This window comes from Sceloporus occidentalis, unplaced genomic scaffold (genome assembly GCF_023333645.1).
Source record: "Sceloporus occidentalis isolate IW3139 unplaced genomic scaffold, rSceOcc1.0.p SCAF_29, whole genome shotgun sequence".
Taxonomy (NCBI): Eukaryota; Metazoa; Chordata; class Lepidosauria; order Squamata; family Phrynosomatidae; genus Sceloporus; species Sceloporus occidentalis.
Window position 1 is genome coordinate 7613814 of NW_028317009.1, and position 27962 is coordinate 7641775.

Consider the following 27962-nt stretch of genomic DNA (forward strand, 5'->3'; position numbering starts at 1 on the left):
CTATTTCTACATCCCAAGTGCATTCGTCCATAATAGATAAACTCAAATTCACCAACTCTGAAGACTTAGATATACGCGCAGCCGCTATAATAATATCTATTTACCAGGAATAGAATCACCATTACGCCACAAGACAACTAGACTTTTTGCTGTTTTGCCATGAAACAAGCTATATCTACATGTATTTTGCTATATTTTGTACTATTTACCTCTCCATGGACATAAGATGTCTGCCTGCTCCTGACTCACACCTGCACCTCATTTCCTCAATCAATCAAAAGTTTATTTAACCCGGGTGTTTCTCCAGCCTTCTAGCCAGAACTGTTTCTTGGTGCTGAGGAGCTGATTCTCTGGTCTTGAGCTTGGAGAAGGACCGGCAAAGGTTTGTGAATTCTGTGATTTTGAAATGAATGCAGCCCTCTAGATCTACCCCCCAGAAGCAGAGATCGTTTCTTTCAGTCACAGAGTGTCTCGCATGGTCGGGGTATGCATAGTTTGTTGTGGAGTTTATTTGCGTGTTTGTTAATACTGTGAAAGTAATTTCTTTGTTTTACATAAGTTTTTCAGTAGTTTGGTTACGCTTAAATGGTTAATTTCATACTCTTAGATGCTTTTTCGCAGTATACAGGAGCTCTCGTGGGCCATAATCCTGTTAGAAGCGGTTTTCTATATATATATCTTTTATTTGAAATAATGTGTTTGTCGAATATACTTTGAAAATGCAGGGTTTGCCCCCTATTAACACAAGCGGGCCCTCCTCACCTGTGTTTTAAGTCAAATTATGTTACATACTACTTATACCCTGTCTAGCCATTGTACAGCGCTACTAAATATGATGGCGCTATATAAAACAAATACTGGGGCTGGAACTTACCACGTGCAGCAAAAATGGCCTCATGAAGTTTTGGGCTGGCCTCCAATTGTCTGCATATTTTGTTTTAATCGCCGGCCCCTGACAATGTTTTACTACAAACTGAGGACAAAGAGCCGAATCATTTTAATTAGTTTATTTCAATCTTTAAAGGTGAAAACAGAAGAGGGCGCTGGGGCTTTGGCACAGGTGAATGCATGCCGGCGGCAAGGCATGAAGGGGGGGGGGTCACGTCTGTGTCTTACAGCAGGGGTCTGCTGAATTGCCGTGGGCTGAGTGAGCCCCGTAATGTTAAAATGAAATAAATCCTGTATCCTTATTGGGCCCTCGTAAGGAAATGGAATCCCAGTCCGGGGTGGAGCTCGTTAAATGGAGTCGTTAAAGCTTTGATAGGGGTGCGGTGATTAGATGTTAATTGGAGTCACGCGGGGGTATAAAGGGTAACTAGAGAACTAATGCAAGCTTCTTGTCCCGGCTCTAGGTTTGCAGACCTGTTTGCTGCTGTTCTGGACATCTTCAGACTCGGCGGACTCCGTCCCAAGGTGAGCGGGGGGATACCACTGGTTAGACTGTAAGCTCTTTGGTCCGCTTTCTCTCCTTTATTTCTGCAGCTTCTCCAGATCAAACCATTGTTGCTTTGGCTGCACAATCCTCAATGTTATCACCGCAAGTCTCTGCCAAAAGCATAGGATGTCTTTCCTTATCATTGCTCTTTCACTGCAGATCCTCGGCGGCCGTGTAAGAGTAGAGTTTAAAGAGAGTCACAGACTTTGGCCCCCGCCGTCTCATCTCCTCCTCGTACTCCACGTCCCCCTCGGCTCCGGACGACGCCAGCGTGCTGAGGCTGCCCGCCGGGGAGCCGTCTCCTTCCACGTGATAGACCTTTAAGCTGTCGCATGAAAGCACTTGCTGGATGTAGGCAGCTTCTTGGAACGCGTCATAGAAGTATCGGCCGAAATCTCCGCTGGTAAAACGGCTCCGCTCCGACGCAGGGAACTTTGACGGCTCCTTCAGGCTGACAGACGTCTCGGAATCGCAGCTTAAGGGACCGTTTCCATGAAGCCCTCCAGTCTTCCTGCAGAAAGCGTGCGCGGCGCTGCTCCGATCACACAGCTGGAGCTCTGTCGCGTTGAATGCGTCCTGCAGAGAACATTCACTCGAATTAAAACTGATTGGTTCGTTCGTCTCAGCAAGTTGCCAAACGAGCATTCAGCCAATTGACCCTGTCCTGCACCAAATCTGTGCTTGCCTACTCCCCCCCCCCCCCCCCCCCCATAAATGTATTTTGAGTGTGATTTGGGTAATTAAAACATTCCATCTCGTTACACAAGGCCTTTATCCCTTTAACTTTTCAGCTGTGTATGAAGCGGCTTAAGGCGTATGGAGTACGGATTGTATCAGAATTCCAGGATCAGCAGCAGCTCCCACCCGTTACCGGCCTGTAATTGTCCATGGTTGGTATTAGTTGGTGAGTGGAACAAAGTCTTAAACTTGCTACGATTACATATAAAAAAATGTAACGTTGTATCCCACAAACTCACGTGGTCTTCGTGCCGCCTTCTTCGTTTTAATGGAAGATGTTTTTTCTGGTGTCCTCAAGGTCCTGGCTATGCCCAGATCCGTGATACTCCTTGGTTTATGGTCTTACTCCTCTTACACTGAGACCACAACAGAATTCAGACTATCAGCGCTGCGAATGGAGACACAAGAATTATCCTCTTGAAGCATGCGAGGTACTGAATATTTTTTATATTTTAATGCTTTTTCTTGATCCATCATGAATAACAGGGCTGCTACCAATCTTATCTTGCCCTGATCCACCCTTGGTAGGACTTCCAGCGCTGTATAAACAAAGTGTTTCAAAATGTTTTTCTCTTTCATACAGGACAACGATTCTCATTAACCCTCGACACATGGGATTGGTGGTTTAACAATCGAGTGGAGTGAATGCCGGTGTATGGAGTGCAGCTTAACTGGGAATGCTTAGAAATCACAAGGTAAGACCCCAAAGCTCTAATCTCTTCTGAAGTCTTGTGACCCCAGCACGCGTTGGGTGATACCTGCATTCGTGGCTCATCCATAGATCAACGCAGACAAAGCCGCGGCTGCAGGGGCCACTGCTACAGATGTCTTAGACGCAGCCTTCGGTCACTCCTTCCCGGCTTATAATGGACACCGGCGAGGCTGTCGTGTTCTCCATGGGCAGGCGGCAGCCGTTCAGTCTCGCGTTCTTTATGCATCCTGATTACACAGAAGGAATTGGAGATCAGCGCATGATGGGACAGTGAGAATTCAGCATCGTATGGTGTATTCCAGGTAATGACGGGCAGGGAGAGTCTTTATACCCCATGGATTTACAGATGGCTTCTAATCTTACATTCACTAGAAATGCTTTTAGTTTTATTGAAGCCCATTGTTGCGAAAGCGTAAACGCTTACTATCTGTAACAATTTTTTTTTACCTTGATAACCCGATTGGTTGATGCTTCCCAGAGTCGCGCATCTCGGAACGACTTTAATATCTTTGTAGATCCCGTGAGCTGCTGTTGTCTCTGTGCTCCCCTCCTCCATTAAAGCGAAGCGTGAACTCGTTCTGCCTCCTTTCCAAGCCAACTTTGTTCCACTCCGAGATTGTAGGAGACTGTTAGAAGCCCATGCCTCACCTCGACAAAACAAACGGTGCCGTTAGATCCCCGGGTCATGCTTAACCATCGGGTGCTGAAGCTCCGCTATGATCTACAGGCTGCTCGCCATTGCTGCGGACCCAGACCACCTAACAGTGGAGCACTGTGGGCTCTCGCAGGGAACGCTGAAATACAATGACCCTAAAGCTGTCCCATCTACCGGCTGCTCTGAATCAGGAGCTTCAGATGTGGACGCAACTCTACCCAACGTGCAGCATGGCGCGTGTCACGGTATGGACTTCATGCTGTGTTTGGTACCTGCAGGTGGATGGATTCGCTCCGGTCCTTAGAAGACAAACGCAGGATGATGCTGTCGGCGTTGCGTGTTAACGTTGCCTGAAAATGTGTCCGCTGCGGATGGAGAGCATGAGGGAGCAGGTACCGGATGTGGCCTCCAGGATGGAAGAAGTGTTCGTGGACATCTGCAAAAGGATGAGTATATAATGCAGATTACGCTATTCACTATGATACAGAAATGATCGCCCAGCAGAGCACCAGGCGGTGGCAGAGCATTCAGATGATGCGATGTATGAAGAGTCCTTTCTGGCAGAGCTTTGGCCACAAACATTCGAATGGATTCCTTGATGATCGCACCTCGACTCCCCATTTTCCAATAATCTACACTATACTCTGGGCATTCACAAAGATGTCCCGGTTCAGGTGAGTCTCTTTAATATAACATAAATATTGGCATGAAAAATAGCACTTCTTCTAAATGGCTTAATATAAAACACACTTTATATTGGGAGACATTCTGATCAGCGAGGTGGTGGAACCATTCATGTTTGTCTCTCCTTTTTAATGTTCTTGTAGTGTTATTACCCATGAGCACCTCGGTGTAAGCCAAGCCTGTACCTTTTACGCAGTCCTGGTGAGCGGGTGGGCAATCACAGCTGGGGGTCCGGGGGTCACTGACGCAAGGAGAGTCACAGGGTACGGGTGATGAGCAAGCTGTACCCTTCCTCGTGCAGCCTGGGGAGCTATTAACGGCCTCCAGCGGGACTGCTAGATCATACACCTGTGTTAAAGGAAACACACACTGCATCAAGAAAATTATTAGATATCATACTCAGGATAAGCACAAAATAGCTCAGATTACTCGGCGGAAAGCTTTGATACGGACCTACATGTTACGTTCTTACGGTTCAGTCACCCTTAGAATGTCTATTGAGCCGGCTCCTTACACAGTTTGGCTGCATATCTGCGAGTTGTGTTTTATTGCTCATCGCGTTTGTCGAGATGCTTGTTGAATTCAAGTTGTCAAATTCGTGTCCAACCAGAAGGAGCCCCCCCATCTGCTACTGAATGTTAATACACGTTACCAAACAAAGAACTTTCTAATGTATTCGTGTCTTATAGGAATCATTACCAACCTCTGTCCTACGTGATACCAGCCGGGACGATCCTGCTAACCCACCTGGTTATACCGCGTCCCTCTGCTCAGAGACCCCCAAAGTACTGAAGCTGATCCAGTGTACCGGATGCATCCGCAGCTCCCACGTCCACTACAGAGCGGCCGTCTGCAGTAAGAGGAAAGCAATACTCTGCGTGATAGAAAGTCATTACCTGCTTATTAAGAACGACGTTGCGGAGACGGCCTTTAAAGGGTTTGTGCGGAAGGAGATTGTGGGAACGAGTAGATGACTGCTTAACGCCTCCGAGCTGCTGAACGGCATCCGGCTCCCAAAACCTGCAGAGAATGGCATGCATATCAGACACGGGTCACAGTAACACGTGGTGTGGGGCTTTACTACTGCAGATAATATTAAACATGCATAAAAATTGTCATGATTCTTCAACACTTCCTTTCTCTTCATCCATGCAGATTGCAAACCCAGTGGAGCAGCCCCTAGGCATTAATCCCGGTTTATCGTCTGTGACTGCAGTAAAGTCAGCCCTGATCTCCAGCCCAAGCCCTCCGTGTGCTCCGTACCTTCTGTCCTGCATGATGACTCCGTGGACGTCACAACTCGTTCGATCCTCTGTAAGTAGCTTTCTTCCGATTCCCCTCTGTCTCATTTATCAAAGCCGTGCGGCAGCGATTCTGAGTCAGGCTGACTCCCTGCACCGAAGTAAATGAAGTCAGTAATTCATCTTCCCTAACTGCCCGACGTTGACATTTTCCTTAAGTAAATTTGACTGCGTGCGACTCGAATCGTTGTGTATTTGGTGTGACTTGTCTTGGTTATGTTCCATGTAGAGTTAGCTGAGGGTCAGTTAGTTGAGTATAATGCAGCTCTGTGTCTGCTCTTAAAGATTCGCCTTCATTCTACTTCTGTGAGTAAAGGAGAATATTTAAGCTTTCCTGTGGCTGCATTAATTACATATCTGGCTCACGATGTGATAATTAACTTACTTTATCTTTTACGCGCAGGTCTATCCGATGCCGTTCTGTCTGTAACGTTCACCTGCTCTGGAAAGCCAAGCCTCAGCGTGGTCAGGTCTTGTCTGAAGATGAGAAGGAGCCGACTGCTCGTAATCTCTTTGGGAATGGAAACAAAACCACATTCACAGCAGTGCGGCTGGACCCGGAGCAGACTAAGAATGTAATTTAACTGTGATTATTGTCAATGTAGACTTACTGTTACTTTCACTTCATGTTACTCATGACTTCATAATTGTATTTGTATCTCTAAGCCTTGTAATTTGTAACTCATTGCACTGTACTTGTTATTCTTTGCACTGTACTTGTTACATTTTGACTCGTGATTTGTTACTCGTGATTTGTTACGCTTTGCATTGTATTTGTGATTTGACTCTCTGTATTGTACGGTGTAGACATTCAATAAAAGTGGTTTAGTTCTCTATTTCTTCTCAGTTTGAATTGATTAGAGCACACCACGAAACAAACAAGCTTCTCTTCCTCCGAAGAAGGTTCAAAAGGAAGCAGCCGGGGGTACATAATAACTATACAGTACAAGGGAGAGAAGGGGCTCTGCCTCTGCTCTTTAGTTGTTCATGCTGCTGCTGCTCCTCCTCTGTACGCCCTTTCCTGATACTCACCAACTGCGATGAAGTTCTTACTGTCTCTTGACGCTCCGCTCTGTAGTAATAATCCATCTGTGCTGTCGCTCACGAACTCCAGCGATAGATGGCTGTCCGAGCAGTGGCCGATAGGATGAATCCATGCATAGCCGTTGCCGTGAAATGTTCTCTAACTCTGCTGGCAGCGTGGCCCAAAGAACAAAGTCAAACAGTGACACCTAGAAAAACAAACGGAAATATTTTAGTTCCAAAGGTAGACTGTCTGAAGTTGGTGATGTAAGGGATAAGTCACACGGGAACATAGTCCAGAGAATCTGCCTACCTGTAACCGGTGAGAGACGATGTGCAAGTCCCACCATTCAGGCAAGGGTTTTGGAGCAGAGAATAACAGTTCTGGTAAAATTGTTTCTGTGCAGGACACGTTTCTGACTTGGGGAATTGAGACTAAAGATGCGCTACCTCCATCCACGAGAGGCGGGGATCTGCTGACTGCGCACCCGCCATCCTGCGAACAGAAATCAATGGATACTTGGGAATTCCTTTCCTTCAGAACTGATCGGATCTGTCATTGAGAAGAATACAAAAAAACTCATCTAGACACCATCACAGTTCTGTTGCCATTAGGCACCCCAGGACCAGCTCCCTCCCACAACAAATGCAGATAAAGATGATTAAAACGCATCGCTCTTAGATCTTTACTTTTGTTATAAAGTAATAAACCCCCAGCTGTACCCTCAGAGATTCAAAATCAAGGGAATTATTTCCACAAAACTCTGAAAGACAAACAGGATACATCTAGGTATCACGAGACTGATAAATATTCTGCGTTTTGTAATATCATTAATTTTAAGAGACAGCCAGCGTTATTCTTACTCAGTAATAACGCCATAAACACTCTGTCCATACCTTCTCTCTCTGGGCTGTCAATAAGCTCCGTAAGATCTCGGGTTTGTGGCAGGAGGCAGCTCTGCATACTGAAAATGTCACGTCGGTCGCGTTATCCTCTGCATTCACCACACTGAAGATGTGGATATGGCTGGGATGGGCAGCTGCCACGTCTGCCAGGACGGCCTGGAGCTGGTCACGTCTGCTGACTCCAAACTCATCCTTCTCTATGAATTCCTCTGCTGTAATGCCTAAAATGCGGATTAAAAAGTTGTGACTGAGAAGCAGAGATAGTAACGTATTTACCCAGATAGGAGCGGGGAAGGGAATTGGGGTTACGCACTGAGTAGGACAGGGGTCACTTAATGCCAAGAGCGTTCCTGTCCCACCATTTCCTTCTATCCCTATGCAGGGATACTACATCATTTTAATGTCTTTATGGTACAATGTAAAGGAGTCCAGGGAAATGGTTACATACATATGTAGCTCTGGTGACCTGTACATCACTTCTTTATCTAGTGCAAACTCTATGATGGTCAAACCAGGCAGTCTTCCCATCAAATGTCCCAGCGGAGTCCTACAAGAATCTACCTGAGACCCCTCCGCACGACTTATTACTTACTTGTGAGTCTCAGAGACACCAAGCTGCGGAAGGCGTCACTTCCAATCTCTTGTACATACATTTTGATAGTAGAGAAGGTATCTGGCCACACACCGTCAGAAACCGTAATATTGAGGTCGTACGTTCCCTGCGGAGGTCTCTCGGTCATTAGGATTGTCGCGTTGTTTTGGTTCAACCAAAAATACCTACAGAAAAAAAACTGTCAATGCAATGTTATCTTCCTCAGACACGCCTTCTAACTCCCACATACACCAGACACGTCTTCTCTCTCCCTCATACACCAGACACGTCTTCTCTCTCCCTCATACACCAGACACGTCTTCTCTCTCCTTCATACACCCAGGGCCAGCCTTAGGGGTGTGCGACCTGTGCGGCCGCACAGGGCGCCATGGCAACAGGGGAGCCTGCCTGGGACTTAAATTAAAGCATCGTTTTTCTGTTTTTTGTTTTTTTTTTAACTTTATTTAACATGGATGATGTTAAATAAAGTTAAAACAAACAAAAAAACCCCGATGTTTCAATTTAAGTCCTGGCAGAGGCGCCGAGCGGTCGCTCGTGACGTTTTCAGCGACCGCTCGGCGCCCCTCACTCTTAATATTCCGGCGCTCAGCTGTGAAGCATGCACCGCGGCAGATCGGGAAGACGGACGCCTCCCGCTTCCACCGCAGGACTCCGGCAACGAGGTAAGTAAGGATAGGGAGAAGGGGCAGAGGAGGGGTCAGTGAGAAGGGGAAGGGGGGGTCAGTGAGAAGGGGCAGAGTGGGGGGAGGGGCAGTGAGAAGGGGATGGGGGTGACGCCAGAAGAGTAGTCCGCACAGGGCACCAGAATACTTAAGGCCGGCTCTGCATACACCAGACACTTCAGCTCTCTCCCTCATATATCACACATGTATTCTCCCTCTCTTATACAACAGACACGTCTGCTCACTCCCTCATACACCAGACATGTCGTCTCTCTCCCTCATACACCAGACATGTCGTCTCTCTCCCTCATACACCAGACATGTCGTCTCTCTCCCTCATACACCAGACATGTCTGTTTGTTCCCTCATACACCAGACACGTCTGTTCGTTCCCTCATACACCAGACACGTCTGCTGACTCTCTCATACACCAGAAACGTCTTCTCTCATACACCAGACACATCTTCCCTCATACACCAGACACATCTTCTCTCTTCCTCATACAACAGACACTTCGTCTCTCTCCCTCATACACCAGACACGTCTTCTTTCTCCCTCATGCAGCAGACACGTCTTCTCTCTCCCTCATACACCAGACACGTCTTCTCTCTCCCTCATACACCAGACACGTCTTCTCTCTCCCTCATACACCAGACACTTCAACTCTCTCCCTCATATATCAGACATGTCTTCTTGCTCCCTCATATATCAGACATGTATTCTCCCTCTCTTATACAAGAGACACGTCTGCTCACTCCCTCATACACCTGACATGTCGTCTCTCTCCCTCATACACCAGACACGTCTTCTCTCATACACCAGACACATCTTCTCTCTTTATCATACAAAAGACACGTCTTCTCTCACCCTCATACACCAGACATGTCTTCTTGCTCCCTCATACACCAGACATGTCTTATGGAGCAAGAAGACATGTCTGATGTATGAGCGAAAGAGAAGACGTGTCTGGTTTATGAGGGAGCGAGAAGACGTGTCTGGTTTATGAGGGAGCGAGAAGACGTGTCTGGTTTATGAGGGAGCGAGAAGACGTGTCTGGTGTATGAGGGAGCAAGATGACATGTCTGTTGTATAAGAAAGGGAGAATACATAGCTGGCGTATGAGGTAGCAAGCAGATGTATCTGTTGCATTTGAGAGAGAGAAGACATGTCTGGTGTATGAGGGAGTGAGAAGACACGTCTGGTGTATGAGGGTGCGAGATTACGTGCCTATTGTATAAGAGAGGGAGAAGGCATGTCTGCTGTATGAGGTAGAGAGAAGACGTGTCTGGTGTATGAGGGTGAGAGAAGATGTGTCTGGTGTTTGAGGGGGAGAGAATATGTGTCTGCTGTATGAGGGAGAGGGAAGACGTGTCTCGTGTATGAGGGAGAGAGAAGACGTGTCTGGTGTATGAGCGAAAGAGAAGATGTGTCTGGTTTACGAGGGAGCGAGAAGACGTGTCTGGTTTATAAGGGAGCGAGAAGACGTGTCTGGTTTATGAGGGAGCGAGAAGACATGTCTGGTGTTTGAGGAGCAAGATGACATGTCTGTTGTATGAGAAAGGGAGAAGACATAGCTGGCGTATGAGATAGCAAGCAGATGTGTCTGGTGGATGAGAGAGAGAGAAGACATGTCTGGTGTATGAGGGAGTGAGAAGACACGTCTGGTGTATGAGGGTGCGACATTACGTGCCTGGTGTATGAGGGTGCGAGATTACGTGCCTAGTGTATAAGAGAGGGAGAAGGCATGTCTGCTGTATGAGGTAGAGAGAAGACGTGTCTGGTGTATGAGGGTGAGAGAAGATGTGTCTGGTGTTTGAGGGGGAGAGAATATGTGTCTGCTGTATGAGGGAGAGGGAAGACGTGTCTCGTGTATGAGGGAGAGAGAAGACATGTCTCGTGTATGAGGGAGAGAGAAGACATGTCTCGTGTATGAGGGAGAGAGAAGACATGTCTGGTGGATGAGGGAGAGAGAAGACGTGACTGGTGAATGAAGGAGAGAGAAGACGTGTCTGGTGTATGAGGTTCAGAGAAGACATGTCTGGTGGATGAGGGAGAGAGAAGACGTGACTGGTGAATGAAGGAGAGAGAAGACGTGTCTGGTGTATGAGGGAGAGAGAAGACGTGTCTGGTGTATGAGGGAGAGAGAAGACATGTCTGGTGTATGAGCGAAAGAGAAGATGTGTCTGGTTTACGAGGGAGCGAGAAGACGTGTCTGGTGTATGAGGGTGAGAGAAGATGTGTCTGGTGTTTGAGGGGGAGAGAATATGTGTCTGCTGTATGAGGGAGAGGGAAGACGTGTCTCGTGTATGAGGGAGAGAGAAGACATGTCTCGTGTATGAGGGAGAGAGAAGACATGTCTCGTGTATGAGGGAGAGAGAAGACATGTCTGGTGGATGAGGGAGAGAGAAGACGTGACTGGTGAATGAAGGAGAGAGAAGACGTGTCTGGTGTATGAGGGAGAGAGAAGACGTGTCTGGTGTATGAGGTTCAGAGAAGACATGTCTGGTGGATGAGGGAGAGAGAAGACGTGACTGGTGAATGAAGGAGAGAGAAGACGTGTCTGGTGTATGAGGGAGAGAGAAGACGTGTCTGGTGTATGAGGGAGAGAGAAGACGTGTCTGGTGTATGAGCGAAAGAGAAGATGTGTCTGGTTTACGAGGGAGCGAGAAGACGTGTCTGGTTTATGAGGGAGCGAGAAGACGTGTCTGGTGTATGAGGGAGAGAGAAGACGTGTCTGGTGTATAAAGGAGAGAGAAGACATGTCTGGTGTATGAGAGAGGGAGAATTCATGTTTCGTATATGAGGGAGAGAGCAGACGTGTCTGTTGTATGAGGGAGCGAGAAGACGTGTCTGTTGTATAAGAAAGGGAGAAGACATATCTGGCGTATGAGGTAGCAAGCAGATGTGTCTGGTGGATGAGGGAGAGAGAAGACATGTCTGGTATATGAGGGAGCAAGAAGACATGTCTGGTTTATGAGGGAGGGAGAAGACGTGTTGTGTATGAGGGAGGAAAAAAAAAAATATATATATATATATCATACATGTCTTTTCGCTCCCTCATACACCAGAGACTTTATCTTGCTCCCTCATACATCAGACATGTCTTCTCACTCCCTCATACACCAGACACGTCTTCTCTCTCCCTCATACACCAGACACGTCTTCTCTCTCCCTCATACACCAGACACGTCTTCTCTCTCCCTCATACACCAGACACGTCTTCTCTCTCCGTCATACACATCCTCTCTCTCCCTCATACACATCCTCTCTCTCCCTCATACACTAGACATGTCTTCTCTCTGCCTGATACACCAGATACACTTCTTCTCGCTCCTTCATACACCAGACATGTCTTCTCGCTCCCTCATACACCAGACACACCTTCCCTCTCCTTCATGCACCAGACACGGCTTCTCAGTCCTTCATACACCAGACCCATCTTCTCTCTCCCTCATACAGTAGACATGTCTTCTCCCTCCCTTATACAATAGACTCGTAATCTCACACCCTCATACATCAGTCACGTAATCTCGCTCCCTCATTCACCAGACATCCCTTTTCCCTCTCTTATACAACACGTCATCCCACTCCCTCATACACCAGACACATCTGTTCTCTCACTTATACACCAGACAAGTCTTCTCTCTCCCTCATACACCAGACACATCTCCTCCCTCATACACCAGACACGTCTTATCCCTCTCTTATACAACAGACATGTCTTCTCTCTCCTTTATAGACCAGACACTTCAGTTATCTTCCTCATACACGAGACACATCAGCTCGCTCCCTCATACACCAGACATTTCTTCTCATTCCCTCATACACCAGACATGCCTTCTCCCTCTCTTATACAACAAACAAACCTATCTCCCTCATATACCAGACACGTCTTCTCTCTCCCTCATTAAAAAGACACGTCTGCTCGCTTACTCATACACCAGAGTTGTCCCATCCCTTTCATATACAACAGACATGTCATCCCGCTCCCTCATATACCAGACATCTCTTCTCTCCCTCATACACCAGACACATCTCTTCTCTCTCTCATACACTAGACACATCTCTTCTCTCCCTCATACACCAGACAAATCTCTTCTCTCCCTCATACACCAGACACATCTCTTCTCTCCCTCATACACCAGACACATCTCTTCTCTACCTCATACACCAGACATGTCTTCTCCCTCTCTTATACACCACACGTCAACTACCTCTCTTATACAACTGACATGTCCTCTCACTCCGTCATTCATCAGACACATCTATCTCCCTCATACACTAGACACGTCTGCTCAATCCCTCATACACCAGACGTGTCATCCCGTTCCCTCATACACCAGACGTGTCTTCTCTCTCCCTCCTACACTAGACATGTCTTCTTGCTCCGTCATACACCAGACATGTCATCCCATTCCCTCATACACCAGAGATGTCTTCTCGTTTCCTCAAACACCAGACACATCATCTCTCTCCCTCATACAGCAGACACGTCTTCTTGCTCCGTCATACACCAGACACGTCTTCTCTCTCCCTCATACACCAGACACATCTTTTCTCTCCCTCATACACCAGACACGTCTTCTCCCTCTCTTATACACCAGACACGTCTACTTCCTCTCTTATACAACATGTCCTCTCACTCCGTCATTTATCAGACACATCTATCTCCCTCATACACCAGACACGTCTGCTCAATCCTTCATACACCAGACGTGTCATCCAGTTCCTTCATACACCTTATAGACCGGCACTAAAGATCGTCCTACCTTAGCAGTGATCCACCTGAATGATCAAAGTCTGACATCTCAAACACTTGTCATGACAGAGTATTCCAATTTACCTCTGGATTGATGAATAAATATCCATCAACTTCTCTGAGACCTCTTTAAGCAACTGGTCAGCCACCGGCCGACATGGTCAACCTATAACCCATTGCGTGTCAATAGTGAAGTGCATTAATGACCATGAAATGCGTGTGTTATTCGAGCCATGGAACTCACCTGGGTATTTGAGAGACGGCGGAATAGTGTTTTGTATCCCATTCATCTTCATCCAGCACAACGACCTTCCCAATCTCTGCTGATGACCACCCGGCTGTTTTAAACAAGAAAAAATGGTAAGACATTCATAAGTATGTCTGCATTCGTGCCCATCTGTATTTTTAATCATTTGTCCTACATTCTGCTGTCAGGAACTGTACAATATACGATCAGCATGCCCTGCCGGAGAATTAACTAGGACTAATTTCCAATACGTCCCTCCTGTTTAGCTCAGTTAAGCGCGGAATGAAAATAACTGACAGCCATTAACGTTGCCTAAAGATTATTCATTCGCTGTTGCTGCTCACTTTCACTTGGCGGCGTTTCCCAGGAGGGATTTTTGGATGTAAACTCATTGTGCAGATTTAAAGCGATCTAATAAATATCAACTCTTATATTTTACATGTCATTAGCCTACTTAAAAAATGTAAAAAAATAAATAAAAAATAAGAGTGGGCATGCGCGTCTGTCCTTGGCAAGGAGATTAATTATTTTTTCCTTTGTTTCGATCTCTCGTATGCTTAAATTATTCATTCATTTTATGTACATATATAAAATTCATATTTATAAATCTTCTAGCAAAAAATGACATGTCTAGAACGACCTTTATCTTACAGCCACCATTCACCGCGGGTCTCTATAATCAATTTAAAAACAAACATTATTCCTGCCTCTTTATCAAGAGAACGTACGTATAACCAAACTGATGTTCGGGGGGGGGGGATAGGAAGGGTTATTAAAGACTTGGTGACAAGAAGAAAATTAGATTTCTGAGCCAAAACATGTAAAATAATGCATCTGGGACAGAGAACATAAAGATATAATTCTGATGGTCATTTGGCAAAGTAAAAGTAAACGGGGCTCCGTTCTCTGCAGTATCCAGATCCACAGCATACAAAAAATCCGATGTCTCGTTGACATGGACGCTCTGAGGCCAGACTGCGTTTTCCCAAACAATAGGTTTGTACGGAGCAGCCAATGCTGGCCCGTTGTCGTTAACATCCAGAAGGTCTAGAATGACAGTTGCGCCTCCTGTTTGAACTGGGATACCCCGGTCTGAGGCTACAATGACCAGGTGGTATTGGGAAGTCACCTCCCGGTCTAGGGCTTTCACCACTTTGACAGCCCCACTTTGGTCAACATAAAACTGACCGAAGACATCAGACTCCGCGTGAATGCCATAAGCAAACTGTCCATTTAATTCGGAGTCGGCGTCAGAAGCTGTGACATGCGTAACGGTAGAGCCCACGGTTATATTTTCCAAGAAAGGGGGCACTTTCAAAACAGATGGTCATTGCAGTCCTGTAACTCGATCAGGCAGTGGGAAACTGAAGAAAAATCACAGTCCCGGACCTCGATGGTAAGGTTAAATCTCCGTTCCTCAGGGATCTCATAATCCAGCTTCTTATTAAGTTTAATTATCGCGTGTTTCTCCTTTTGGTTGCTTTCAATAGTGAATGCGTGGCCTGGGTCTCTTCCAACGATGCTGAATGACAATAAAGCGTTTTCTCCGTCATCTTCATCTACTGCCACCACCTGAAGGACGTTAGAGTTGATTTCACTTGTCTCCCAGACTGTAGCATGCCACGTATCCTGGGTGAACACCGGAGCGTGATCGTTGATATCTAGAACATGAATAGTTGCCGTACCGGTGGAACTCATTCCTCTGCCATCTTCAACTTCAATAAGAAGAAAGTAAGTATCTGTCTCTTCACGGAAAACTAATATGCAGACAATCCGCGGACAGACCCTGCGGCTCGGAAACAATTTATACAGCCGCGTTATTCCAAAGCTCTTGAAGATGAGATGAATGTGGACGGGAATTTGTTTCAATGGATAACACGAGTATAACTGATGCCCCATGTCAATGGCTCATTTTTTTTAAAAAAAATTTCTGGCCCAATCGCCCCAATAACGCATTTTATTGGGGTTCATTTGTTCTCATTTGCAAACCGCGCTGCTCTTCAGAGGAGAGTTAGGATGTAGATCCTTCCGAACACCATTCTAAATTCACAATAATAAGCCGTTTGTGAAGCCTGAAGCTGCTTCTAGAATAATTTTCATTAGCATTGCATAAAAGAATACATTTCATTTTTTGTGCATAACTTAATTTAAGTACACAAAAAGTGACATGATTTACATAAGCTTCTGGCAGCTTAAAGTCATTTTATACAAACAGAACTGCATGAGTTAATCCCTGGGTTTCTTTACATGTTGACAGGTGTACCCAACCCTAAATATTTAAAAGGTGAGGAGGTAACAGGGCTGAGAGTTACCAACGTAACAATTGACCCTCCCTCTGGCACTGCAGCAGGATCAGACTTTGGGGTATTTTAGCAGGATCAGATGTTGGGGTGTGGAGGGGTATGGGTATCTCAGCAGGATCAGATGTTGGGGTAAAGAGGGACATGGGTATCTCAGCAGGATCAGACGTTGGGGTATGGAAGGGTATGGGTATCTCAGCAGGATCAGACATTGGGGTATGAAGGGCTATGGGCACCTCAGCAGGATCAGACATTGGGGTATGAAGGGCTATGGGCACCTCAGCAGGATGAGGCATTGGGGTTTTATGGGCTGTGGGCTATGGGCACTGCTTTGTGAACATACATGGGGGTGGTTTGTGGGCAACTTAGCAGGAACAGACCTTGGGGTATGGAGTGGCATGGTTATCTCAGCAGGATCAGACCTTGGGGTAGGGAGGGCTATGGGCATCTCGGCAGGACCTAGGGATGGGGAGGGTTGTGGGCAACTATTTAGTAATAGATCTTGGGATGTATGCTGCATTTCTGTTGAGCAGTAAGGCCACTGTGCCAAAATAAACCCCATATTATCCTCACCAGAATTGGGTTGCCCATGTTTTCCAGGTCGAGCAGACTCTGATCCATCTGACGACATAACGTCTAGGAGATACGAGCCCTTGGTCTCCCGGTCAAACACGACAGCTGTGTAATTGACTCCTGTCTGGGGATCGATGTGGAACAGAGCATGGTCTCCGCTGCGATCTTCTAAAATAGAATAGGTGATCTGGAGCAAGACAATCAGACCACAGTTAGCGCAGGCTGGCCTGAAAACACTTTGCTGATATAAGGTGGAACTGATGGAAAATCACTAATGCTCTTTGTTGCAAAGGCCTGGAAGCTTTTACTGAACATGTGCTGCCAGGACTACATATATTATTAATGTAACAGTAATGCCGGTGCGCAGGAAATGCTGCGATCCGATGAGCAAAATGTCTGTCTGCTCTGCCGCAAACCAATTTAATTTCTCTTTATTATTTATTTGTGGCTTTAACTGACACGTGACCCCTCAACAATCAACAATCTATCCCTAATAACAGACAGTGTTATCAGGCAAGAAAACCCCCCTATGTGGCATCAGTAACTCTAGTTAACGTGCTGACCCCCGGTCTAGTGTAGATATTGGTATAGCCGTGTCCCACGGATCAGTATGGCCCTGTACTATGAAGTGGTATACACCCCTCTCCTATGGATCGGTATGGCCTTGTGCTATGAATTGGTATACACCCCTGTCCTTTGAACCAGTACGGCCCCTATGGTATGGCCCTGTTTTACAGATTGGTATGGCCCTGTTTTACAGATTGGTATGGCCCTGTTTTACAGATTGGTATGCCCCTGTCCTACAGATTGGTATGCCCCTGTCTTACAGACTGGTATGGCCCTGTTTTACAGACTGGTATTGCCCTGTTTTACAGATTGATATGCCCGTCCTACAGATTGGTATGGCCCTGTTTTATGGATTGGTATGGCCCTATTTTACGGATTAATATGCCCCTGTTTTACGGATTGGTATGCCCCTGTTTTACGGATTGGTATGCCCGTTTTACGGATTGGTATGCCCCTGTCCTACGGATTGGTATGCCCCAGTGCTACGGATTGGTATGGCCCTGTCCTACGGATTGATATGGCCATAAAGCACTTTGTTTTACATGTGCAAATTACAGGAATATATGCTATGGCTAGAAGGACCAGGGATATCTGAAGAACATGCGTCAATGGGTGCAGATTTTATAAGTTGGTACCGCATTTAGTATACCTAGGAACACAGAGCTATAGGAGTCAGAGTGTGCGTGTGATGAGGTTTCACGTATGAACTCACCTCTCTATTCAGTCCGAGATCTTGGTCAGATGCAGACACCTGGAGGACAAATGTTCCCAATTCAAGGCCTTCTGTAACGGTGACCTCATATATGGACGACGTAAAGAAGGGCACATTGTCATTCACATCTGCAATATAAACAAGTCCGGCTTCACATTTGCTCTTCTAGCAGCGCAGGCACATAATTGATATCCGGAGATTCTACCTGTAATGTTAATGTACACCGTAGTGAAGGCAGCCAATGGCACAGCAGCAACGGTCTGAGCTCGGATCTTCAGGATAAAAGTCCTGGTTGTTTCATAATCTAAAGGTTCAGCTACAAGAACGGAGGCAGAGCCTTCTTCTCGATTTACCGTCGGGTAGAAACGAACGGGCATGTTAGTCTCTGGGACCAATCCTTCCTCTAAATTGTACGTCACACGAGGGTCTCCCAGCAGTGAGGAAGCTTTAACGGTCTGTAGGAATGGCAAAACATTGTGTAATTAACAGTAAATTACAGTAAAAAGAAGCCCTCAACAGCAGGAAGTCCACTCGGAAATGACAGACATTAGAAGGGTGATTAAAGCTCCTTAGAGGTGATGTCTCCATACCCCCGTTTCCTCTCACTAGTTTCATATCAGGCCTAACGGGAAGCAGATGTCTAGATGGGTATGATCCCTGGTAGCCAGGCATGAGGGAGAAATCCTTATTCAAATGAGATCATACACCAATGGGCGGAATCCTTCTATGACTCCTACCAATGGCTGGAAGCATTGTAAGGTGCCCAACCAATGGCTGGAAGCATTGTACAGTTCCCACCGACGGGTGGAAAAATTCCACTGGTTTCCAGGTCAGAGGTCACGTCATACCACAACAGGCGTCTCTCTCATGGTATTTTCTGGAATCACCAGGTCATATCTTTGTTTTTCCCAGACCGGAGGCTGATTCTGAGAATCTGTGATTCGAACGGCTACTTCCACCTGCGTGCTTCTATTTCCTCCGTCCGCGGCGGTGACTGCTAGTGTTATTAATGATTTCTGATGGGAAAAAAAAGGTTAAGACAAAAAAATTAATTACATTCACTTAAACCTTCTCCATTCAGCAACCTCCCCGACAAAAAAAACAAACCCAAAACTGCTCTCCCAATTGATTTAAAAGCTGTGAGTGACAGATGGTTGAGGAGTTTCATGCACCACTCACATACTCTGGTACTCAGTGTTATTTAGTTGTATGGTACTTTTTCTAGAGGGTTTTTCATTCTATCGCCCAACTGATTTCCTATTACAGAGCTACCCAGAGGCACGTATCAAAAAAAAAAACAAACAAACAAGAAAAAAAAAAAGACAGTGGATGATTCCCAGCAAACAGCTGGCATTCTGCAATGGAGAGTCTCATTTAGCGGTAACCTCGGGGACTCACACGGGGGCCTTCCAATCAGTGTCCAGATGTCATCGTCTGGCCGTAGAGACTTTGGATTTCAGAAAAAGCAAACATGACAGCTTGACAATGCCTTAAAACTATCCAAAAAGCCCCGTTACGTCCCCACTTAAAAAGCCACCAGCTGTGTTTGCAAAGCATAAAGTTGAAATATGCAAACACAAAGCTACTCGCTGTCATAAGAGATACATTGTAGTTTTGCAATATGTACATTAAACCGGTTACTTAATATTAGGAACAAAAGAGAGATACAAGTGCGCCATATCTTATTACTGCATTATATTTATAGTGGCTTACAATCCTACTATAAGTCATATTGTATAAAGGGGTCTGGGGTCAGAAGGTGACCCCGCGATATTTTCATTTAAGAGTACTATCACTTGTTGAAATGTAAGTTGGTTCTCTAAACACGGCATGTAAACGCTTGCTACGTTACCCGAGATATTGGCTGGCGAACATAAAGCCACCCCGTAGAGGTGTTAATGCTGAAGGCCACTGGTTCCTCTCCAGACACGGAGTACGTGATCGTTCCATTCACGCCATAATCGTCATCACGGGCCGCAACGCAGAGGAAGCTGGTTCCCACGGCAGCATCTTCTCTCAGGAAATCTGGGACAAGAATAAAAACATTTGAATTCTATGTTGTCCACTGAGGTCCCAAATACCCCATGGGCGAGCTGGCCAAGCTCTTGTGGACCAGCAGATCTAGGAAGACTCTTAACGCTGAATATCACTTAAAGCTATAATTAGAAGAGGACAGAAGAACATGATGGGGACTTGGTGCTTGTAGAGATCTCATACTCTACCCACGGAGACTCAATTACATTCGTAGTGGTTGTTCTCAAAGCTGGGGTCGTTGTCATTTTGGTCCTGGATCTGTATGTTGATCTGGCACAGCCCTATGAGAGGCTCGGCCGCCTGGTCTGTGGCTTTGATGGTGACGGCAGGGGTGTACCTAGAGTATTTGGCACCTGGGGCGGATCCTGTATGTGGCACCCACCCAGACACACTTTAAAACTGCATAGCTGCTATCGTTATATACTGGCACAGACATTGAAGGGGGTACAGCATTACACCTATCACTATATACTGAGGCAGACGTTCACGGGGTAGAGCATAACACCTATCACTAAATACTGAGGCAGACAATGACAGAGGTACAGCATGTCACCTATCACTTTATACTGAGGCAGACATTGATTGTTAACAGCTATCATGCCCATGCATACCCAGGTTCTAGCATGTACTGGTTGCCTGGGTATGATAGGAGTGTGACTGCTGTTAGCAATCATATATATATATATATATATATATATATTAATATTGTTATTATTATTGTTCACATGTGAACTCCGCACTGGAGGCATAGAATCAGACATACAAATCCTGTATTTGCAGATATACAATAATAATGTACGGAAACAGCATTGCAGGTATAGATCAACTAGAAATCACATAAAAAAAGGTATAGATAAAACCCCCTAAATTACAGGCATATATCACAGATTGCACACCCCAAAGCGGGCGTCCACATTGCCCACATAGAACCTGACCAGCACCCAAATTACACATACACATAGGATGTGCCATCTTTGCCCCCAAACAGCCCAGCATGAGTCTGCATTGTTCCCAAACAGCCGAGTGTATGCCATCTTTGTCCCATAAACACGCTACCTGTGCCATCTTTGTCCCATAAACACCCTGCCTGTGCTATTTTTGTCCCATAAACACCCTGCTTATACCATCTTTGCCTTCTTGACAAATCAACTATACACCTATGATTTCTCCCTATCTACCCCTTCTCACTCCCTTCTCCCCACTATCCCCCCGTCTCACTCCCTTCTCCCCACTATCCCCCCGTCTCACTCTCTTCTCCCTATCTACCCCCTCCTATCTACCCTTTCCCCCCTTTGAAGTTCACTTACCTTTCAGGAGTTCAGGAGTGGGGGTGCAAGGCCTCTGTCTCCCAGCTCTGCCACTGTATGGAACGGTATAGAGTGATGGGAGTTATGATGTACTTTAGAGCATAATTATATAATGAAAAAGACATTGGAAATGGTACAGCATAACATCCATCACTCACACATTTACCAATCCACATTTACCAATCCACAGATTCCACACATACCAATCCACATTTACCAATCCACAGATTCCACACATACCAATCCACATTTACCAATCCACACATACCAATCCACTCTCACTGAATGATTTCCTACCTTTCCTCTTTTCTTCTTACGCAGTCAGCTACTTTTCTTCCTCTTCGCTCCGCTTCTTCTGTCTTCTTCCGGGTTCAGAGGGCACGGACATCGGTGGGCGCGGCTTCAGTGTTGTGCGCCGTTATCTGACAACAAACCCCGGCGCACAGCAGCAGTTGCCGCGCGGATCGCGAGGGAGCGGTATCGGAGGTCTTTAACAGACCTCCGGCTCCCTTGAGTGATTTTAAGGGAACCGGCTTAACATCACTCAAGGGAGCCGGAGGTCTGTTAAAGACCTCCGATACCGCTCCCTCGCGAGCCTGCTCCTCCAGCGGCGGACATTACTGTCCGTCTCTGGAGGGGTGCTGGCAAGTTGGCACCCCCCTGATGAGCGGCACCCGGTGCGGACCGCCCCCCCCGCCCCCCGCTAGGTACGCTACTGGGTGACGGGGAACTCTTTCTGCTTCTCCCGATCAAAGCTCTGAAGGGTTGTCAGGACTCCTGCGTGGGAAACGTGTTAAAGAAAGGACGGAGGCGATGTGACTGGCAATTCCTGCTATAACACGTGAAGAACATTTTCTCATAAGCTTTTGAGAAAAACACCTTGGCTGATTAACCTGACCTACAACCATGGTTAAAACCTGCATCACCGAGCCTATCTGACCCACTGGTTTTAACAGAATCAAATGAAGCTCCCTGATGTCACCTCTGGCTGTTGACCCTGGGGTAGAAGGGTAGAAGCGTATCCACCAATCCAGCAAAAAGCATATTAAAAACCTAGAACACAAATACACTGGGAGGAAAGTGTGTCCTCGGTCACCGTGCCGCAGCCCGTCTCTCCATACAATGTTTAAACGGCTTTAAGGTATAGGAGGCGGTGGCACCTGTGTCCGGATGGATGCTGAATGCAGGAAGAGAGCCCTCGCGATGAACGATCCCGTACTTCACTTGACCGTTGACGCCAACGTCTGCGTCTTTCGCCTCCACCTGCAACACAAACATTCCTGGGGGCTGGTTCTCCAGGACTACGGTGTGGTGACGGTACTGGGCACACTGGAAATAACGTTAAATCCACACATTTCTTTTAGGATCTGGCTACATCTTGGAGCCAAGGACAGTTCTAACGCGGCTTTAGTTCATTGGCGTTCAGTAAGGGATTATTCTCCTAAGCGGTTTTCTGGAGTTTGACTTAATGTATGAGGTACCTGATGGAAGACGGGCTTGTTCTGGTTGAAGTCATCGACTGTCACTACAACCGTAGTTGTGCTGGTGAGGCTGTGAGGACCCCCCGAAGCGTTGTCATCTGTGGCGGTCACATACAGAACATACTCGGCTCCATGATGCTTTGGAAGCAGGTTAGACCCAAGACGGATTATTCCTGTTAAATGGTTTGAGGATAAATCAGTCCCATTGTTACAAATCCTTAACCCAGGGTAAGTGATACCCCCTACTCAACTATTTAGGAACTTCAAGTTATAGTTACTGTGACGGAATTCTGGTGAGGAACTCGATTTTATCTCGATGACTAATTTTCTTCTTTATGTAGCAGAATATGCGAGAAAACGTCAGGTATCTGTAAAAAGCATCGGTGGCATGGAGAGGGGGTTAGTTATGGATGTATACAAAATATAGCTCTACGTACCTTTCTCGGAATCAATAATAAAGCTCCCTTCTTTATTTCCTTCCGAAATGCTGTAAGTCACATGATCTCCATCTGGATCAAAGGCATGTACGGTGGCAACCAGGGTGTTGGGAGCAGCTTCCGCCGATACAAACGTTCTGTATCTGGAAAACGGAGTACATAATCAAGTTCCTCCGCAGAGAAACGCTGCCAAGAGACCCATTCAGTGCTACCTCCTACCCCGAGGCTCGGCCAACACCAAACCTACTGGTCTTCTGAACCTAAAAACTCATCCCAGCCTCACCGGCCCTGGCAAAGAAGTTATAGAATGAAGTCTATGCAGTCGCCTTTCATTTATGGATCGTATTGGGACAAACTCTCGAGCCTTTGTTGGGAGAGACTTGATGAACCGCAATGTATTACAATGTATTAGGTTATGGGAGTGAAGCTACAATATTTTACGCCATAAAGAAAAAAGACCGAACCGTGACCTTCTCCCAGGCAGAGACGTAATAGACGTTCTATGCCCGGCTTTAAAACGTATCGCGCTCCAAAGAATCGCGGCAGTTACAGACATGTCATCGTTAATAATAGGTTAAAAAAGAAAAAAAACAATTGCATGAATTTGTGCAAGCGGAAGAAATATGAAATGAGAAAACCCTGAATGAGAAAAAAGGGTAACCAACGGCCATTACGCCGAGACGTCTGCTCTGTCCGGATCACACGGCTGCAAATTGAAGGAGACTGGAGAGGAGATTATTTGGGAATCCCTCGTTTAATGCACCAGGCTGGAGGGAAGCTAACGCCGCTCGGCAACAAATTATAGCCCAAGGCCCTGTCTTTGCCTCCGGTCTAACGAGCAAATTGATTTTAGCTTTGACAGTTTTAAAGCTATAAAGTGACGAGGGGGAGAGAGATGGGAGTTTGGAATACTTTGCAGGAAGGTCTCGCAAGACAAAGGAGGCTTTAAAGAATAAAAGTAGGGCAACAATGTATCAGTTACAGAAGGTGCAAGTTTGTGATGGGGAGAAGAAGGGAGAGAAGAAAGATTCCGGCAATACACCGAGATGCGTTAATGGACAAAACAAAACAAACTTTGGCCCCTCGAGACGCCTCTCTTTAAACGACCATCTCACGCTCATTAAACTGACTAATGGCCCTGCAATCATTCTGACAATCAGGGCTATATACGGCACCCCGGGTAGAGCGAGTGCAACATACAGGACAACAGAAACGGCATTTCATACGCCTCGCGGAGCGCGTGCACCATTACCCCGGCCTGCGGGGGGCAGTATAGATCACACATTGCTGAACGGGAATGACATTCAGAGTGGCTGTTAATTACCTGACAACACTATCCCTCTTCTAAAATGATCACCTAGCATTGTATTGCCCTCCCCTTTGGAAGCAAAGCTTAGAAAATTGCCCAAAGTTTAACAATTAATCTTTGGGAAAGATTGCCCAAAACTCTCAAGTTTGAATCTGTTTTGGATCCATTACTTCCACGCTGTGAAGGGGAAAGGTTTGCCACCTACATGTCGGCACTACCCTAACTAAGAAGAGTCTCGTGAGCTGCAACCTACGTGGTTTGAAAGAACTCCGGAGCTTCATCGTTCACGTTGGAGACACGGATGCGGACGGTGGCTGTCCCGGTGTTTGGGTCTTCTCCGTGGTCTATCGCCAGAACCACAAACTCGTAAAGATGGTTGGGCCTCTCGTAATCCAACTCCCGGACGGGGCTGATAACGCCCTCCTCGGAGATGCCAAAATCGGGGCTCAAAGAATAATAGGAAACCTCGCCATTCAGTCGCAGTCGGTGGCTGTCACTGGTTAGAAGCAAACATAACAACAATAAGCATGCGCGGCGCTCTGATACACCATATAATTACACATCAATACAGCTGGCAGCTGAAACAGCCCTATAGTAGGACAATCGGACGGTTTGGGGGATTACGGCTGTAATTGAGTCTGCTGCTGATCGCTCGACGTTCACTTTCTTTGTTTCCCAGATATCACTGGGTGAAAATTATTTTGAAGCCTTAAAGGGAAAATTACATTTTACCCAATACACTTATACATACACACATACATACATACACACAAAAATATTTATACACACACACATACGCACACATACATCCATATATATACACACACATACATACACACACACATACATATACATACATGCAAACACACATACATACACACACAAACACACATACATAAACACACACACACACACATATACATACTCTGCTAATTCCACTTCTGGAAGTAGGAGCATTATAGAAATAGAGCACCGAGTATCTCACCGCATGGGTGACATCTTTCCGACTGATGCAGGAAGCTATATTATACTATATATTATACTATATATTATACTATATATTATACCATATACTATACTATATATTATACCATATACTATACCATATATTATACTATATATTATACCATATACTATACTATATATTATACCATATACTATACTATATATTATACCATATATTATACTATAGAAATATGACAGTCTTAAAAAATGAAAGTTTTCCAATCCCAGAACGGAGAAGAGTCAGTCTCGGTTTCTAAGCGCATAATAAATGCTACCTCCTACAGTAATTAACAGATAGATCCTCTTCTCAGCCGCTATCTCCTAATATACCAAGAAGCGAGAGTTATCACCTGAAAAGTGCATTCTATCACGTGGGGCGTACGGGTAGAGAGCTATAAGACCCCCCCACGCCAGCAAGGACTATCACATTAACCTTGTAAGAGAGCGGCTGCCGCAGGCACTGTTTCAGGTACGTTATCCTTGCTATAGATTCGCTGCTGAAATTCCGGCTTGCAGTCATTAATATCTGTGATTCCAACCGCCACCTGCAAGATATTCAATGAGAAAAATATCCAATCTGCATAACACAGCAACGCATCCAAATGTATACCATGCGCGCGGAGACATCTCAAGCCACTAAACGTCTCCTGCCGGGGTGCGTTCTCCCCAAACGCGTGCGTCAGCGTTGCACGTCCCGGCACACGAGCCGATATCTTTCTGATGCATAAATTCCACTATTTTATCTTTCATTAACTCCAGACTGATCGCGATCTAGTGCGCGGCGAAGGCTGTGATGTCACCCAGCTGATAACGCATCATTCCCCTTATCTCCGAGAGGAGCCAGTCAATACCAACGCACTTAAAACTGATAGAAGCGGGTCTCGCCAGGATCACTCATTATACGTTACCACCCGTGTTGGGAGTTTACGCCAGCACCCACTACTTTACACTGGATAGTGCAGGTAACTCTTGCCAGCTAGCCGATGAAGATTGGGAAGTAATAATTCACATTTATTTTGAGAAAGGTTAAAATAAGAGGGGCTCCTGGTATTTAACCCTTACAGTCTCCTAACACATTGAGAAGCACATGTTAACACGCAGTGACTGTGAGAGACATGAAACACGTCACCAATGCAGAGTGTTTAGGACAATGACATGGGGTGGCATTCTGTACAAAACATCTGGGTTAAATAGCTAGCTGATTTTGTTATGGACTATAACTCCCATGATCCGGAGCCAGAGAGTTGTTCTGCATCAGCTAGAGAGTGATACCGGCTGGCTGTCCTTTATCTGTACATACCCAACGAGTTAATACACCCAACGAGTTAATACACCCAACGAGTTAATACACCCAAAGAGTTAATACACCCAACGAGTTAATACACCCAACGAGTTAATACACCCAACGAGTTAATACACCCAACGAGTTAATACACCCAACGAGTTAATACACCCATAGAGTTAATACACCCAAAGAGTTAATACACCCAACGAGTTAATACACCCAGACAGTTAATACACCCAACGAGTTAATACACCCAACCAGTTAATACACCCAACGAGTTAATACACCCAACGAGTTAATACACCCAACGAGTTAATACACCCAAAGAGTTAATAAATCACTCAGATAAGTGAAGATCACCAGAAAGGGAACCCAGACCCTCATATAACTGCATTACCCCGATACCCCTCACAACGAAATATACATTTACACCCCCACAGCATCACTCCAAGCAGAGAGAGAGGGAAAGGGGGAGACAGAGAGAAGGGAGAAAGGGGGAGACAGAGAGAAAGGGGGAGACAGTGAGAAAGGGGGAGACAGTGAGAAAGGGGGAAACAGAGAGAAAGGGGGAAACAGAGAGAAAGGGGGAAACCAGAGTTCCGAATGGACCCCTTACCGGTGCCATCCAGCACTCTGAAGAGACAGAGGTGTTTGGCGACGGACTCTCTGTCCAGGGTCCTGAAGAGGGTCACGGCGCCGGTCTCCCAGTTCACCCCAATGGGACAGTCCCCAGGGGAGACTGGCTGGAATGAGGAGCCACTGAGTTCTCCAGGTTCCAGGGCCCTCACAGCAGAGCCCAGGGCGGCGTCTTCTGCTATGGAGATGGCATAGAACGCCTGGGGCACGGGGGATGCCCTCTTCCGCCTGAAGATGCCCGGAGATGCCTCCTCTTTACTGGGCACCGAAAACGTCTTGGCCCTGGGGCAGATACGCAGCTGTAGGGGGGCGCTGCGCAGCGGGGTCTGGCCGTGGTCCCGGGCACACACAGTCAGGTTGAGGGGCTTCTTGACGTTGAGAAGGGACCACACCAGGACCACCTGGCCGGTCTTCGGAACGATGAAGAAGTAGTCGCTGGTGGGCTCGGCGAAGTACACCAGCTCGGCGTTGGTCCCTTGATCCGGATCGTGGGCAGAGACTTTGAACACCACGGACCTCAGCCCCGCCGTCTCACCCAGGTTGATCGTGGAGCGGTTTACGGGGGCAAACCGGGGGGGCAT

The 27962-nt window shown here is 46.4% G+C and overlaps 1 pseudogene; it reads right to left on the reverse strand.

Moving 5' to 3' along the window:
• Nucleotides 1-1585: 1585 nt before the first annotated feature.
• Nucleotides 1586-27962, reverse strand: LOC149299251 (neural-cadherin-like; annotated as a pseudogene).